At 42.9% G+C, this 15,949-nt stretch overlaps 1 protein-coding gene across 5 annotated transcripts in view; it reads left to right on the top strand.

The window, feature by feature from the left end:
- Positions 1 to 15,949, top strand: part of kdm6ba (lysine (K)-specific demethylase 6B, a) — an 82,729-nt gene that overhangs the window by 41,016 nt on the left and 25,764 nt on the right. Inside the window, exon 1 of one of the 5 annotated variants that reach the window (XM_058395783.1) lies at positions 5,719 to 6,102. The exons of the other annotated variants lie outside the window; for them this stretch is intronic. The gene's annotated coding sequence lies outside the window, so the exon portion shown is untranslated. Of the gene's footprint in view, positions 1 to 5,718; positions 6,103 to 15,949 lie in introns of those variants that run through there. 5 annotated transcript variants of the gene reach the window in all.

The raw sequence follows: 15,949 nt of genomic DNA, 5'->3' as shown, positions 1-15,949 counted from the left end.
ATTTAGAAAACCAGAGGACTTTATTTAGACCTGTTCCATGTTCCCACCAGAACTGAACAGTTATTAATGACACGTGGGAATTTAACTGTGTGTGTGTGTGTACACCGACATTAAGTAACACACTAACCTCATAACATAACACTTTTTTCACATAAGCATGTAACGTGATTGTACCTAGCCACAATTTCAGAGACACAGAGCTGCATGTGACATCTGTATTTATTTAGTTGACATTCTATCTAAATTAGGTATTAGCAACAAAGCAGCAAATCCAACTGCTTGCCTCCAGTGAACTACATCTACACTCACAACTTTAGCTCTTACCTGTTAATTCTGCACTCGGCTAACCTTGGGAATGTGAAGTCTAATAGTATAATATTATAACAGAGTTTTCTACTGCTGAGATTATGGATGAAGGTGATACTATAATAAGAGACATTGTTTCTTTCACCATCTCATCTCTCATTCATTTATAAGTATTGTTAGAAGACCGTGATATTAAAGAGTTGTTAGAGGTATATGAGTTATGATTTCTGTGTAAAGAAAGCACAATATTGACGTAATAAGTGTGTGGCAGCTTTTCTCCAGCTGAAAACAATGAAATCAGATCACAATTATATAATATATATGTAAAGCAATGGCGGGCCATGCATTTCCTACCTAGGCCTTCACCGGTGTCCCTCCTGAATTAATCCACCTCTATACCATCATTATGACGCCACGGCAATAGATACTAATCAGCCGTTAAATAACAAAGTAAAAAAGAAATTAGGCTACAGTATTTCACACTTCACAAGGAATAGTCAATTTTATTACAGTCCGCCTTGAATTTTAAGGATGTCCGCGACCAAATCGATTTCTTCTCCTCTGTCAGCCATTGTGAGTTAAAATATATATATTTTATTTAGTTTGTGCGGTTCGCTGCCTCTGACTACTCCAATTATCCAATCAAAGGACGGGAAATTGCTGACGTAATCGTATGCCTGCTAGATGGCCCCAGTGACGCCAACTCGAAATCTGACTGGTTAATGGAACAATTTCATTGCCACTTATTTTGAGCTACGGACGCCTGCACTATTAAGTCTGAAGGCCTTAAGGCAGATTTCTTTCACCCTGGCAACACATGATGTCAGCCACTGGCTGAAATATGATTGGATAAATATTCTTATCATAAATATACACTAATGGAAGCAGCGCAACCAAGAGAAAAGTAGAAGAATAGACTATTGGGAATAATGCAATACACATTCATGGAAAAATATATTAAAATGCAAGTCAGTGATTCAGATCAGGCCTTGCTGGCCCTGACAACCCACCACTGATATAAAGTATATATTCAAGATTCAAGAAGCTTTTATTGTCATTTCAACCACATACAGCTGGCGCAGTACATAGTGAAATGAAACAACGTTTCTCCAGGACTTGGTGCTACATAAACATACAACAACAAGTTCAATACAAAACAACAAACAACACCACAGAGCTAGGACAGAAGTTTGTCTTAGCCACGTAAAGTGCACAGTGTGTAGCTAGGTGCAAACAGAGCATAGACAAGACAGTGCAAAAAAGACAATAAATACAATAAAGACAACACAAAAGAACACAGGACACTTAGCGCTGAAAAGAAATAAAAGAACGTGTACTGGAATGTAAGTGAAATAAAATAGATAAAGTGAAATGATGTAAAAAAAAAAAAAAGTATTGTGCAAAAATATTGTGCAAAAATACACAGCAGCGGTTGAGGTAGTGCAAATAGAATAAACATAAATATAACTATAGCAGCAGGTAGAGGTAGTGCAGTAAGTAATGAACAGTATAAATTATGTGTGTGTGTGTGCGTCCACACAGTCAAGAGAGAGTGTGAATCTGTGTGTGAGAGAGACAGAGAGTTAATATACAGTTCAGTCCTGAGTGAGAGTGTGTGTGTGTGAGAGAGTGTAGAACAGTTCAGTCCTGAGTGAGAGTGTGTGTGAGAGTGTAGAACAGTTCAGTCCCGGGTGTTGAGGAGCCTAATGGCTTGAGGAAAGAAACTGTTACACAGTCTGGTTGTAAAAAAATGAAACAGCCTTTATTTGTCACATATACATTACAGCACAGTGAAATTCTTTCTTTGCATATCCCATCCTTGGAGGTTGGGGTCAGAGCGCAGGGTCAGCCATGATACGGCGCCCCTGGAGCAGAGAGGGTTAAGGGCCTTGCTCAAGGGCCCAACAGTGGCAACTTGGCGGTGCTGGGGCTTGAACCCCTGATCTTCTGCTCAACGACCCAGAGCCTTAACCACTTGAGCCTTGTGAGTGCCCGAATGCTCCGGTACCTCTTTCCAGATGGCAGGAGGGTGAAGAGTGTGTGTGAGGGGTGTGTGGGGTCAGCCACAATGCTGTTAGCTTTGCGGATGCAGCGTGCGGTGTAAATGTCCGTGATGGAGGGGAGAGAGACTCCGATGATCTTCTCAGCTGTCCTCACTATCCGCTGAAGGGTCTTGCGATCTGAGACGGTGCAGTTCCCAAACCAGGCAGTGATGCAGCTGCTCAGGACGCTCTCGATGGTCCCTCTGTAGAACACAGTCAAGATGGGGGAAGGGAGATGGGCTTTACTCAGCCTCCTCAGGAAGTAGAGGCGCTGCTGGGCTTTCTTGGTGATGGAGCTGGTGTTGAGTGACCAGGTGAAGTTCTCCGCCAGATGGACACCAAGAAATTTGATGCTCTTGACGATCTCCACAGAGGAGCCATCGATGGACAGCGGAGAATGGTCACACTGTGCTCTCCTGAAGTCAACAACCATCTCTTTGGTCTTGTCGACGTTCAGGGAGAGGTTGTTGGCTCTGCACCAGGCTGTTAGATGTTGCACCTCCTCTCTGTATGCTGACTCATCATTCTTGCTGATGAGACCCACCACGGTCGTGTCATCAGCGAACTTGACGATGTGGTTGGAGCTGTGCATTGCTGCACAGTCGTGAGTCAGCAGAGTGAACAGCAATGGACTGAGCACACAGCCCTGAGGTGCTCCAGTGCTCAGTGTGGTGGTGCTGGAAATACTGCTCCCGATCCGGACTGACTGAGGTCTCCCAGTCAGGAAATCCAGGATCCAGTTGCAGAGAGAGGTGTTCAAATGTTATTTATATATAAATAAAGTATATAATGCCAGGTATAAACCACTGTTCATTTGTGATCTGATGACTCGAGGTGGAAGTTAGTACCACGTGTAAACCAGGCCACAGATGCACTGAATTGTTTAATGCAGATGCAGCCATGTTCATTTGATATTACTTGCTGAACTCAGAGTTGAAGACGCCATCCCAAGTTCCAGAGATGGAATAACAATTTTAAGGGGCATTTTCCTTTGTTTTTTTCTAATCAGAGGATGTTACAACCTTTAGTTTTGGCACTAGGAAGTGGAGGAAAACCCACAGTCGCCTACATTCTTAAATTTTTACTATAACGTGAAAAAACCCCAGAACATTTTAATCAACAACAACATGATACGACACAGCGACATTACTACAAAGTTATAAATGTGGAACAGCACACACACACACACAGGTGATAAAAACCAGTAAGCCACAAGAGACAAACTGCAGAGTGAGATGAGAAAGTAGTCGTAGGTTCTGGTGGTAGTGTGAAAGCAGGGTGTCACGGCACTTGTGTGTATTAGCTATTTGAACAGCTCTGTGTCTGGATTGTATCGTGTCTCATTTGGAAGCTGCTTTGGATAAAAGCAAATCATTCAGTGTAAAAATGTGTTATGGTGTGAGCTCTTCTTATGTGTGTCACTGGCTCAGGAATGCTGACAAATCTACTCAGAAATAAATCAATAGGGTGGGAATTACATACAGTGTAGGTCAGCGTTACAGTGGCCTGCTGTATCTGTCTGCCTCCAGCCCTCTATCTCTCTCTCTCTCTCTCTCTCTCTCACATTCTGTCTCGGTCCTATTCTCTGTGTCTCTTATTCAAATAAAAATTTAAATCACAAAATCCAGGCTTTATTAGCATGAACTGTAGTTAACAGCTGTTGTGAAGTAGAATATAAGTAATAATACTGATGATTGGATTTTTTTTTTTTTGGCAGGGTGGGTTAGGGCAGAGCTTTGTATGAGTGAATTGTGTGTTTCTTTGTATTATCTGTACAGCTGTGCATGATTTCACTGCACTGTGAGTTTGTGGGTTTTCCATAGAGTCACCGTTTCCGGATTTCCACAGTGAAAAGCATTAAACTACATGTGGCTGTCCTTTTTTGTGCGTGTGCATGTATGTGTACAAAAGAAGAGCTATCTTTGTCTGTAACAGTAGGGAAAGTGTTACAGACTAAAACAGCTGTGTCTTTAAAGTCTCTCTCTTATAACCATGCATTCTTTACCACAGATGCACCAGCACTTTGCACCTACACACACTATTCGATAGAAGCATGTGGGTGTGTGTGTGGGGGGTCATCCACATACACTAAATGTACATATTCTTGTAGTTGTGGCAGCATCTGCACACAACTCTGCAGTCTCTTGCCATGGATATGCAGTCTTAGCTTTTGTCTAGACTCTTTAAAGGGGCAGTTTGTCATTTTGGATCCGCTTGCTATGAATTATTGGAGCATCTTCATACTTGGTGTCATTCAGACTCTCTTTCAAGTGGTATTTTACCCACGTTCACGTTTACGCAGAAAGTGTCCTGTAACAAATATCACAATTGATTTGCTGTTGTTTACATGTCAAACAAATGAATTTGACTATCACCTGTGTCTTGTCTCTTGTTGAACCGTCGCTATTGTAATGTTCAAAAATCAGTCAGCTGAAACAGTGTCAGCCTTTTTATTCTCGTATCAGCTTCTGTTTACTCTTCAGATCATTTGTAGACAGTTGTATTAGATCTCGTCCTTGTCGGATTCCCGGGCTTCATTTGCATTCATACTTAACATTAAACTACAACATTATCAACAAATGATAGGTGTGAAACATGCTTACTTTGCACACCCTCTCTGATAAAACTATCTATGCCATTGCAGCTGCCTTTTAAGGATAAGAGTTGTGTATGGAAATAATTTCAGGGCCAGAAATGATCTACCGAAGCCTTAGAAACTATCCCGATCCATTTGCTTGGCAAAATTGTAGAACATACTTTATCTATTGTCTGTTTACTGTTTGCTAGATGATTATTATCGGTGTTGAGAAATGACAAACCGCACCTTTAAACATGTTTTGTAACTCAATCATAGTCTTACGAGTGAGCTGAAAAGAAAGGAGGAGAGTAAAGTGTTGCTTCCACTTTCCAACAATCCCATCTTCAATCCCATCTGCTTGACACACAGGATGAGAGAGAGAGAGAGAGAGAGAGAGAGAGAGAGAGAGAGAGAGAGAGAGAGAGAGAGAGAGAGAGAGAGAGAGAGAGCATGGTGAGGTGGGAGGGAGGGAGGGAGGGAGGGAAGGACTGGGGAGGAGGGCGAGTGAAGACAGGGAGGAGAGAGGAGAGATGGGTGACGGCCATGGGGGAGGGGCTGTTTAGAAATAGGCATGAAAAAATAGAGAGGCAGGCTGGCCTACAGGGGGGGTTGGGCTTAGGAGCTATGTGTATGTATGGGTGTGTGTTTCTGTGTGCGTGTGTGTGTGTGTATGTGTGTGTGTGCATGTGTGTGAGAGAGAGAGAGAGAGAGAGAGAGAGAGAGAGAGAGAGAGAGCTCAGCTCCTTTCTTTGTTTGACTGGTGAATGGAGAGAAGCCAGAAAGAAAGAGAGCGTGTGTGTGTGTGAGAGAGAGGGGGAGTGAGAGAGGCAGAAGAAGAGAAAGAAAGAGAGGAGAGAGAGCCTGTGTGTTGTGTGTGTATTTATGATTTGTTTGCATTCAGGTGGAATTTCACCTCTTGACTGTCAGCCTTCGCATGGTTTGTGTTTTTATGTGCTGCTGCCAGCTTGTACGTGTGTGTGTGTGTGTGTGTGTGTGTGTGCGTGCGCGTGTGTGTGTGTGTGTGTGAGGGGGGCAGGTAGAGAAGCCTGCTGCTGGTTTAAAGGGAAAACAGGAGCACAGATTTGCTGAGCTGGACTGTGTGTGAGTTGTGACTCCCCAAACACGCTGTGGAATTAGTGCGCCTGTGTGAACAGGGACTGGACATTTAAACCCACGGTAAGCCACGCTGCCTTTCTGTCTCTCTCTCTCTCTCTCTCTCTCTTTCTCTAGTGTTGTGTTTCTCTTTACATGACTTATTAGTGCAGTGTCACTTTTTTTTAGCAAGCTGTTAAACAAAGCATGCATGACTCAAGCAAAGTCAGCAAATTTGGAAGAGCCACAAAGCCGGGGAGAGAGAAAAGTTGTAGTCGGCTTTTCAGGAATAACGCTGCACAAAGGAAGCTTGTAGCGCAGGCTCTTCTGTTTAGATGGACTGTCACACATTTCACTCGCTTTCTCTGTTAGGAAAAGAAGCTCTTCTTTTTCTTCTTCTCTCCTTTCTTTCTTTTTATGCAGACTGCATGAAATCTTTCATATGGATTTGTGAATTTGTGGCTGATTTTTTTTTTTTGTTTGTTTCATTGTCCACTTTGCAGGTTTTGTTTCTTTTTGCTCATTAAGAGAAGCAGGAAGTGGTAATACATTTGTGCTTTGGACTGTAGGATAATTGGCATGAACCTTAGCACTCAGCTGACTATTGTTAGCCACAGTGTGTGTGTGTGTGTGTGTATTTCTGATCCAGTTCCTGTGTACACCTTTGAGTTTTTTATGTGTGTGTATATATATGTGCTTGTCATTTACCGGCATCCTGGAGTGTCCTGATTAATCAAGTGTGTGTGTGAGAAGATGAACACTTGTGCCAGGGACATGGGTGTGTAAGTCATGTCTTCACCTCATTAAATCAATCCACTTAGGCGAGTGAAGAAAAAAACAACAACAGAATGTTTTACATCAGTGTCATTATCTGTTGTAACATGATCCCCACTCTCACACACCACACACACACACACACACACACACACACACACTCACACCTACATCACAAATCTCTGAACTCTGTGTTAGTATGCCATTAGCCCCCCCACCCCACCCCCCAGGGGATTGTCCTGCTAAACTGCCCCCTCTCTTTCACTGATCACTTCATTCATTTATTCATTCATTCATTATCTCCAGCAGAACATCCTCTACCCCCCCCCCCCCCCACAGTCTCTCTGGCTTTCTCTTGTAATCTCTCTCACTCTCAGTTTCCTTGCTGGCTCTCTTCTCATTCTCACAGTAGCTAATAACAGACCGGCGCGTGTGTGTCTGTTCCGAAAACAGATCTGATGTAGCGTGGCAAGTGCCGGCTCCCTATCGGTGTATGTACAGCCTTCGGGCCAATTTTGCTTTTAGCCTACATTCTCATTTGGTTGCTAAGCTAAACAAAAAAAACCTTCTTGGCTTTACCGGCTAGTCCCATCTGACTGCTGTTTCCACCTTCTCAGTTGTTCGTGATTTAGTGAGGAACGTTGCTGTTCTGCAGTTGGTACAGGTTGGATGGTGTGAGGACTGAAATGTGGGTCATGCGGGTATAAAGGGAATACACAGAGTGATTACAAGAGAGACAAGGCCTTGCATGGTACCTCTTGTTTCTGCCTTTGATGGGCGTCTCTTCTGCAGATGTGCACACACAGAAAGGTGTGTGTGTGTGTTTCTGTGTGTCTGCACTCATGCCCCTCAGGCCCAGCCTGGTTGCCTGAAGTAAGGATTGTGCATTCAGTGGAATGGAGAGAGAGAGAGAGAGACGGTGGGGGGTGGGGAGAGAGAGGGGAGGGGGGATGATTGAGTGTGCCGCTGGAGAAGAAAAGGAGACATGAGAGACAGAGAGAGAGGGAGAGTGGGGGAGGGGTGGTGTTGCTTGGCTGGTGTTGTGTTCTTTGGGTGAAGGAGTGAAGGGGAATAGGGGGAGGGAGGAACAGGCAGACACACTTCGTTTAAACATCAGGGAGACAGGGACTTGCTTGGGCGAGCGCAGAGATTTAAAGCCGACAGCGGAGAAAGGACAGATGACTGGAGAAATGCCATCCCTCTTTTCTGAGGTCATATGGCAAGAGAGAGAGAGAGAGAAAAAAGAGAACGACAGAATCTGCTGAGTCTGCACATGATTCCTGTCAGACAAGGCTTTGATTTGTTTAGGTTAGTTCTTGGAAAGCTATAGTCTCTCCAAAACACACATACACACACACACACCCTCCCTCTTGTACTCTCATATCATTATCATTACCATGTAACCTGATCCCTCAGATCCACACCTGTGTTTCCTGCCCCTCCCAGGTCCACTGAGGATAGGGTAGTGCAGAGTGGGGGTTGGGGGATATGGCAAAAAGATCATGTAACGATACATGAGATTAACACTCACACACACAATATGCCAGCAGCAGTGCTGTGATGTGATATAAATGTCAATCCATTTTTATTGACCATCTGCAAATAACCATGTCGATGTACAAAATTTGATTACTGCACCAATTAGCTGTGTGCCACTGTATGGACAAAGTTAGTTGATGTAAAATGAATCGTCACACCATGCACCGCAAGTGCACAGTGCTCACACAGATCAGTGTGTGTGTGTGTGTGGTTTCATCAGTGAGAGAAAGGTTAAAGTTGAATCCTTATTTTTCTGTTGCATGTTTGTGGAAGAGTAAACCATGAAGCATCCACCAGCTGTCTTCTGAGGCCAGTGCTAAAATAACTGACAGGGATGGACAGTAATTGCATGAACCTGGCAATAGCCATAACCGTAAGAGGTTTGGAGGTCGAATCCCACTCACAAAAAAACGACTAGCTTCTGAAAGAAAAAAAAAATGCACAGCGTTGTGGTTGCAGCTTTTGAGTTTTCTCATGTCTCTAATTCTCCACTGTTGCCCTTTGATCTGCCTCCATGTGTTCTTTTGCCTCGCCTCCCTTTTTGCTCACCTCCTCAGTGTCCTCCTTTTGTTTGTATCTAGGTTCTGTACTTCTGCTTGTCTGACACGCTCAGAAAGGCAATTTTCTGTTGTGTGTGTGTGTGTGTTCTCATATCGCCGTCAGCTGTCAGGCTTCAGCATTTTCTTTTTCTGATGTAACATTTCCGTGCAGAAGACAAACAACAAGACAACTTACACACAGGACACACAGCTCACACCTTCAGGATCATCAAATGCACCGGCTATATCACATCACACACACAGACATTTATAGTTAGACAAAATGCTTCCTGTATTGAACTCATCCCAATAGTGCTTCTGTCCTGATGCATTCTGGGTCATGGCCCCTGTGTGACCTGACTGACCCATCATGGATGTGCATCTCACATTACTGAAATGGAGTCATGGGATTGAGCCGATCAGGTTGCTCTATTGATGAGGGGAAATGGCATCATGCCAATCGATGTGAGATTTGAGACCAGTGTAGGTTTGTGTGTTAGCACATGTGTGTGTAGCATTCCCCTCTTATACCCCTTTCTCTTTCATGCTGCCCCCCCCACTCTCTCTCTCTCTCACTCACTCTCGCTCTCTCTCTCTCGCTCTCTCTCTCTCGCTCTCTCTCTCTCCCTCTCATCCTGTTTGCCATAACTCTTCATATGCTGCAGTTTAGTCCGGAATTCTACTCAGCCCTCACCTCTTATGTAAGGGGTGTGTGTGCGTGTGAGTGTGTGTGTGTGTGTGCGCACACATGTGGGTGGTGCAGGTATGTGCTGTGATAAGGGCAGGAGCCATAGCAGGGTAGAATTTTCTGCACTTAATGGTTGCTTTGTCTCGGCTTCCTATCCTCAGGGATTTCCCAGTGTTGCTGATCTTGTGAGTCTCAAAATGACCGGAAATCAGAATAGATTTATTTATTTATTTATTTATTTATTTATTCATTCATCCATTCATTTCTATTGCAAATTAGGAGCACGCTTCAAATGTTTTTTTTTTTCAATTCTAATTTCTGTGGCAACAGGTAACAATAACATTAAGCAATAATATCATGTCATGTGTCTCCTCCCTCTCCTCCATTCTCAGCTAGGATCTGGCTGAAATGCTGAGCTAGCTCAATCACACATCATTTGAACACAGTTTAGGCATGTCTTGTGCTTTATTTCAAACAGAATATAACAAAAAATGCATTTTTAGAGAGGAAATTGGTAGAAATGAAAACATGGAGAGAGTAAAAGAGATGGAATGAGCAGGAGGTGGGGGGTTGGTTGGTATGTAAACACTAAACATTTAACCTCATAAATAAAATGTCAGGATCCAGTGATACATGGGATGCCTGCCCATTTTTCTCTGTGTGTGTGTGTCGTAGGGGTAATTTTGGTAAGTGACCTCCCTCAGGACCTGAGCAGGTGTGAGATTTTGAGTCATGAGGTGTGTGTGTGTGTGTGTGTGTGTGTGAGTGTGTAGGTAGGAGGGAGTTATAGCCACCTCACTGGCATTGCATTACGTTTTTCCCATTTGTTTTGTGGAGCAGCATTAGTAGCAGGTGTGTGTGTGTGTGTGTGTGCATGTGAGTGTGTGCATGTGTTGGTTTGTTTGGGATGTTTATATGTAGCCATTTGCTTGCAGCTATAGTGGTCCCCTCCTGCTGGGTGTGTACATGTGTGTGCATGTGTGTATGTGCTCTTGGGGAGTGTTAAATAGAACAGCAGTGTGATTTCACACCCTCCTCCTCTCTTTCTCCCTCTCACTCGCTCACCCCATCCCCCTCTCCCAGCAGTCCACGGTAGCTCTGTGCATCTGTGTCATGTCACTGGGTTCTGCTGTCCTAGAGTAACCCTCCCCCTCCTGTTCACTCACACATATACACACACACACACACACACACTCTCTCTCTCTCTCTCTCTCACACACACACACACACACACTCCACTTCTGTCTTGCGCTGTTTCTCACTATCTCCATGTCTTTCTGTTCTTCAATCAGTTTCTGTTTCTGTATCAATGGCTCGTTCCTTTAAACCCCCAGCTACTTAGACATCATTTGGTTCATTTTAATTCTAGATAAAATATAGTTTCTCTCTCTCACACACGCCCACACACACACACCCTTGTCTCTTTTGCAATCATGAGCAAAAAAATTACATGCATATATTGTCTGCCTCAGGCTCCTCCCCCAGGAAGAGACAGGTGTTGAACAGAACATTCTGCCTTGCTCCAGCCTACACAAACATGCACCCCGTTGTGCACACACACACACACACACACACAAATGAGGTAGGGCAGTAGTAGGATTGGACTGTTGGCATTGCGTGTTAGAAGTAGAACAGGTCAGGTCAGGTGTGTGTTTGTGTGCACTGGCATGCTCCGTCTGTTTTTCATCCCCGCAACCCAGCTCTGCAAATGAAAGAGCTTTGAGAAGGAGCTGTGGAAAGTCTGTGCCTTATTTAGCACTGTATCATTTTTGGAATATTGATGTTACACTGAAATATTTCACTGTAAAAAAAAAAAAAAGATTGCATAAATAGTGCTGCAAAAGATAGACGGAAAAATTCTTTCCGTGTCAGAAACTGTTACTGTCACTATGATGCTCGTCCAAAACGCACTAATATACAAAACACATAACTTTTCATGACGCCACACAGCTATGGATAGTATACTGGCGATGGAAACATTTAAACGAAACATAGGATTTAAAAGAAGAGTCCCGATGTCCCGATATCCTCATTCTCCCAGCCTCAAACAATTCCAAACTCCTCTTTTACAATATTATATAATAATTTCCACTATTATCCAGAGGCTTATTTTAGTTCATAGAGTATAAGAAGTTTAACAGTTTGAGGAAACACAGGTCTATTGTTAGATGATCTTTATCATATAACAACTTTGACACAGAGAACACGTTCCTCTGTTATGAAATACTGCTTAATTGAGATCTTGTCATTTCTCGTGCCAAGTAATAATGGCATGCTGGGTATGTGCACGGGGTGTCTAACCCATGGCCTTCGCTCCATTTCCGTGTGTTTTGATGACTCAGTGGACTATTCTGATATTCACTGTACTGCAACAATGAACATAAAACACACTGGCTGGAGCAGCCACAGTGTTGCATGTGTACTATCAGTAATAAGTAGATGAAGCATGTATTTTTTTAGTATCTAATACAGAAAGAATGGGCATTCTGAAGGTCATGCTGTGAAGATGCATTTTTAAAGTGGATTGAGTTTAAATGTTTTCTAAAGGCCCTGATACAGCACGACGCTGGGCATTGTGAATCAAGGCTTGTATTATTATTTTTTTTACAGTCTGTTTTGTACCACTGGTGCCTATCAGCTCTCGTCAGCACACAATCTGCGTCAGAGCCTGGTTGTCTGATTGGCTATTTAATCTAGCAAATCGGTGCATGTGACGAGAACCTAAACTAGCGAAACAATTAAAAGGGGGATGCATAATGAACATTTCCGGCTTTAGTCATACTTTTTTTTTTTTCTCTCCTACTCCGGTGATCAGATTTATAGATACAGATGTACAAAGCATCTGATGAAGTCATATAGATGTGGGGCATATTTAAGGGACAGATGTGGCCACATAACATGGCAATGACAGCAGTGAAGGACAGCATGTGAAGTATTTATGGGGTCTGGGGAAAAACGTCGACATGCTCATCGGTTATGTTTATTATATATATATATATATATATATATATATATATATATATATATATATATATATATATTATATATATATTTTTTTTAACTAAGATGACAGGTGCGAAAATGGTAGCGAGTCTGTTTTGTTTGTCCCCAATGCGTAGCCTCAATGAGTGGCATGTTAACATAGTTAGCCGCTATAAATTCTAATACCAGAAGCTGGTGTATTATTTTGACATACTGTGTAGTACAGAGGTCCACTATTTGAGTGGCATGGATTTTCCATAAATACTGGAACGTCCTGATGAGGTAGGATTGGTGTCATAGCCCTCAGGCCAGTAATGCAGTACAGAGAGAGAGAGGAAGAGAGAGTGATTGAGAGGGAGAGAGAGAGAGCATACACACTGTCGTTATTGTACAGAGAATAGTGCACATGTGAAATGCAGGGCACGCTGTTGTGCATTATGTCATCTGTTTCCATAGTGACACGTCCGGCGTGATCGTCTCCACAGAGAATTAACGTGTCATACACACAGGAGTCAGAACAAAGACCACCACGACAAACCACACCACACCATGTGTGCGCACTTTTCCCTTCACCTCAGCTCTTTGGTTCGGTTTACTTTAATAGACCTTTGTAGTTTGGTTTTTTTTTTGGTTTTTTTACATGTCCGGGTTCTGTGACTTAAAGCTGAGATAACAAGTAATGGGTCATTTGTCTGGAAATAAGCCATAACTTTGCCTTAACCCTCACCAAACTTGCTCTTTGTGTGTGTGTGTTTGCACGTGCACAACCGTGTGTGGTCTTATTGCAGTATAGACAGCATGTGCAGGTCATATGTTAGACTTGGAGTTGAAGAGTCCCTTTGTGTTCATGTGCGTTTGGGTGTCAGCATCTGGAACTGCTAATAAGAACAACATATCTCTGTTAAAACACAAAACCTTCAGGGGTTTTTTTTGTTGCAACTTTTACATGTGCAGTATTGCAAATTATCCTATATATATTAGCAATAATAACATTGTTAAAATCTGTATATCACCATGCAATGAAACTCTATGCAGCTGCCATTTCCATGCACCAGAGGGATGAAAAAGTTACAGACCTCACCTTGAACTCTAAATCTTTTTATTCTTCATCACTTTGCCTGTACCAGTCTGTTCATGTAAATTCCTGACTGCAGGAGAAGTGGACACATTTACAGCATTTATCCTGTACTGAGTGCATGAGATATATATTTTTCAAACACACAAACCAAAAAAAGTGGTGATTTACAACACAGCAGCCAGATTTAGAGCTCAGGGCATCAGTGTGTTTAGCTCCCTAATGGCACAACGAGGGAGTGTTTGAGTCAGAGAAGGCCTGCACGTGTTATTCAGCTCGGCATACTACAGGAATGTATGTCCGTGTAAGCATTGCTCGTGCCATTTCACCTCTGTGCTTCTGACTTAGTATAATCTGATGCCTAAGGATAGTGTGTGTGTGTAATAGAGAAGGTGAGTAAGGCATGTGTGAGCCTGTTTGTATCACCTAAGCATCTGTTTTTACCTGGCTGATGCTGCTGAATAATTTTGCCTGTGTGTGTGTATAAGCAGACAGTCTGTTATTTGTCTGGTCTGTGTGTGTGTGTGTGTGTGTGTGTGCACGTGCTTCAGTAGACAGGGTGTTTTTTTTTCTGGTTAGTGATTGGTGTGTGGAGCAATATAAGGAAACTCGGTTTGAGACATATGAGTTAGAGGGCTTCCAGCTGCCGTTTTTGTTGTGGGCTACTGTCTGCTTTTGGCCCCACGACATGCTAGTGTTTATATGGTCAGTAAAAACTGTGAGTTATTGCATGTTGGGAAAAGAGAGTAGGCACAGAGCCACACCCTGACAAATGACTGAAAGATGTTAGGCACATCTTTACAGTGGGTCTAGTTCATTCACACAGACAGACAGATACACACACACACACACACACACACACAAAACTTTGATGTATTTCCTGATCTGCCCTCATAAACTTTTGTGTTATCGTTTGCATGTGTGTATGTGTACATGTGTGGGTGTAAGTCGATAAGACTGTGATCTTTATAAACCAAACCTGGCCAACCATGACCTTTTGCATAAGACATGTGGCAAAGGTTCACATGCCCAAATCGCAACCACAGTCTCACCCACCCCACACAATCAGGCTTTCTCATCCCACACACACTCCTCAATCCGGGTCACAGACACTGTGGAGCTAATGGACAGACAGGTGTGGGCTGATAGACAGTTGTCAGACTGATATCTGTTCAGTTGAAAAGTTTAAAAAACACACACACGCACACATGCACATTGTTTGCAAGCATTGGTAAGTGTGTGTGTGTGTGTGTGTGTGTGTGTGTGTGTGTGAGAAATGTATTCATCTGAATCAACTTCTAGACAATGCTTTCACCCATGAAAACACAACCTATTTAGCAAATGAAGCCAAAACAGTGAGGTTTGACCTCTTAATTGTTTGACCACATGAATTAAAAAAAGCAGCAATGCCACAAAACCCCTACTAGTTTATAAATAAACTAATATCTGATATTTTAATTTGACATTTTACTCACCGTTATCAGATTATACAAGTGCATATTATTTGCATGATTGCATCAGTGATGAGTTAGACTGCTCTCAGTGTGTGGCTTCTTCTGACTATGTGTGTGTGTGTGTGTTGGAACTTGTAACTTTCTGCTGTCTTTGCTGTGTCTGTACACACATGAAATCTATGGACTGCTGTCCTAACATGAAGAGTTCCTCTGAGTCACCCACTGACTTATCACTTAAAAATGCAAAATATTGCATTGTTTTCATGCCACACACTTCAGTCCTATAAATTCTGTGTGTGTGTGTGAGTGCGTGTGTGGACAGTCACCATTGAGAGACTTTATTGAGTGCGAGCTGCATTATGACACATGTTTACATGCTAAAACACCATGATTAGGTAAGTAAGATGATATTCCAGCATATCATTAGCGACGAGAATATAACAGTGTCGGTCACCTGGTTTTAACACAGAACAGATGAGACGTTTCATTTGGAGCTGTTTTTAAGGCTAGACGTCTGACCTGAGCCCCACCGTGGCTGCAGTATGAGCACCGCTGTCAGGCTATGCTTAGGGATATTTCATGAGCGTTACTAATTTTGTTCAAGGTTTACAGCCCTGTTTAGTCAGTATTGCATGATAGTCTAGGAGACTTCGCTTGTGTAAGGTAAGGTCAGCTAAGGAGTGTGTGTGTGTGTGTGTTGGGCTGCAAAAGGGCTTGGTCATATGTACGAGAGGTCAGCAGGATAGCGATATAACAGTTTTGTTTATTCTGCAAAGCAGTAATCTGTGTGAGCTTAGGTCATTGTATTTCTCACTCTTCTTTCATCTTTTCAACTGTAAATTGATAAACTATCAGACTGTACGCGGCCGCATTGTGCTGT

This window comes from Hemibagrus wyckioides, linkage group LG07 (genome assembly GCF_019097595.1).
Source record: "Hemibagrus wyckioides isolate EC202008001 linkage group LG07, SWU_Hwy_1.0, whole genome shotgun sequence".
In the NCBI taxonomy this organism is placed as follows: domain Eukaryota; kingdom Metazoa; phylum Chordata; class Actinopteri; order Siluriformes; family Bagridae; genus Hemibagrus; species Hemibagrus wyckioides.
The sequence above is the reverse complement of the archived record's forward strand: the minus strand, read 5'-3'. Positions and strand labels throughout refer to the sequence as shown.